The sequence below is a fragment of the Aristolochia californica genome, unplaced genomic scaffold, assembly GCF_029961685.1.
Source record: "Aristolochia californica isolate CCGP_79_NKW_82.1479 unplaced genomic scaffold, dmAriCali1.0.hap1 SCAF_5, whole genome shotgun sequence".
Classification (NCBI taxonomy): domain Eukaryota; kingdom Viridiplantae; phylum Streptophyta; class Magnoliopsida; order Piperales; family Aristolochiaceae; genus Aristolochia; species Aristolochia californica.
Window position 1 is genome coordinate 19,991,134 of NW_027182214.1, and position 2,475 is coordinate 19,993,608.

The window sequence follows — 2,475 nt, forward strand, 5'->3', positions numbered from 1 at the left end:
TCCTAAAAAAATATATCCCATTACGCATGATAAATCACTTTACAATCATCTATGATTGTTAAGCGAGCTTTTTGTAAATGGGAAAAATAATGGCTTGTTTGACTTGGGTAAACATCCCATCGCACATTCACTTGGGAATTTAATGTTATTCTCTTTAAAAGGTTTGGATCCATAGGTCATTTGCTTCTTTAACATGTTTCAAGCATGCATATCCATTTTTTAAAACATGTGTAGAAAATTCTCTTTCTTATAAAATTCCGAGCTATTAGGGTTGATCTAGTGGAATTTCTCAAACGTGGATAACAAAACTTTTGTGTTCATTTGTGGAGTGTAAATAAATTTATTTACTTACATTATTTATTGTTTCAAATTCTTTCCATACATCAACTCTAAAATTTTCATTTTGTTGTGATCTATTTGCCTTTTATCGCTTTTTTTATTTACGAGATGAAGGGAAAGTGAAAACTCAAGTTTTGATTTAAGAAAAAAGTATACATATAAAATGGAAATGGACAATTCATAAATTTAGAGAGAGATAATTCCAAAAAGTGTCTTTAATTTTTATGGATTGTAAACTCTTTTTAGTTTTTACATATCTGGTTCAGCAATAGTCTGGAAAAGGGGGAAAAGGAAGATTTTTAACTGAGTGTTGACTCCAAATCCATAAGCCATTCCTTACAAAATATAGCCCATTACACATAATAAATTACTTTACAATCATGTATGATCATTAGGTCATTTTTTTGTAAATGGGCAAAATAATGGCTTGTTTGACTCGGGTAAATATCCCACCGCACGTTCACTTGGGAATTTAATGTTATTCTCTTCAAAAGGTTTGGATCCATAGGTCATTTGCATCTTTAACATGTTTTAATAATGCATATCTATTTTTTAAAACATTTTTAGAAAAATGTCTTTTTTATAAAATTCCAACCTATTAGAATTGAACTAGTGGGATCTCCTAAATTTTTTAACAAAACATTTGTGTTCATTTTTGGTGCGTGAATAATATTTCTTTACTTACATTTGTTATTTCTTTAAATTCTTTCCATACATAAACTCTAAAATTTTCATTTTGTTTTGATCTATTTGCATTTTATCTTTTTTTTTTGTTTAATAGATGAAGGAAAGTGAAAACTCAAGTGTTGATTTAAGAAAAAAGTATACAACTAAAATGGAAATGCACAATGCACAAATGTAGAGAGAGATAATTCCAAAAAGTGTCTGTAATTTTTAGGCATTGTAAACTCTTTTTAGTTTTTATATATCTGGTTCTGCAATCGTCGGGAAAACGGGGAGGCTGCAGATTTTTAACTGAGTTTTGACTCCCAATCCATATGTCATTCCTTACAAAAATATAACCCGTTATGCATGATAAATCAATTTACAATCATCTATGATTGTTAGATCAGCTTTTTGTAAATGGGCAAAATAATGGCTTGTTTGACTTGAGTAAATATACCATCACACTTTCCCTTGGAATTTATTGTTATTCTCTTTAAAAGGTTTAGATCCATAGGTCATTGGCATCTTTAACATTTTTCAAGCATGCATATCCATTTTTTAAAACATGTGTAGAAAAATATCTTTCTTATAAAATTTCAAGCTATTAGGGTTGAACTAGTGGAATTTCCCAAACTCTGATAACAAAACTTTTGTACTCATTTGTGGTGTGTGAATAAATTGTCTTTACTTACATTTGTTAATGCTTTAAATTTTTTTCATACATAAACTCTAAAATTTTCATTTTGTTGTGATCTATTTGCCTTCTATCTCTTTTTTTTATTACGAGGTGAAGGGAAAGTGAAAATTCAAGTTTTGATTTAAGAAAAAAGTATACATCGAAAATGGAAATGAACAATGCACAAATGTAGAGAGTGATAATTCCAAAAACAGTTAGTAATTTTAAGGGATTGTAAACTCTTTTTATTTTTTATATATCAGCTTTTGCAATCGTTTGGAAAAGGGCGAGGCTAGGGATTTTTAGTTGAGAGTTGACACCTAATCCATAAGTCATTCCTTACAAAAATAGAGCCCGTTACGCATGAGAAATCACTTTACAATCATCTATGATCGTTAGGTCAACTTTTTTTAAATGGGCAAAATAATGGCTTGTTTGACTCGGGTAAATATCCTACTGCACGTTCACTTGAGAATTTAATGTTATTCTCTTTAAAAGGTTTGGATCCAGAGGTCATTGGCATCTTGATCATGTTTCAAACATGCATAACCATTTTTTAAAACATGTGTAGAAAAATCTATTTCTTATAAAATTCTGAGCTATTAGGGTTGAACTAGTGGAATTTCCCGAACTTGGAGAACAAAACTTTGGTGTTCATTTGTGGTGTGTGAATAAATTTTATTTACTTACATTTGTTATTGCTTTAAATTCTTTCAACACATAAAATCTAAAATTTTCATTTTGTTGTGATCTATTTGCCCTTTATCTCTTTTTTTGTTTACGAGATTAAGGGA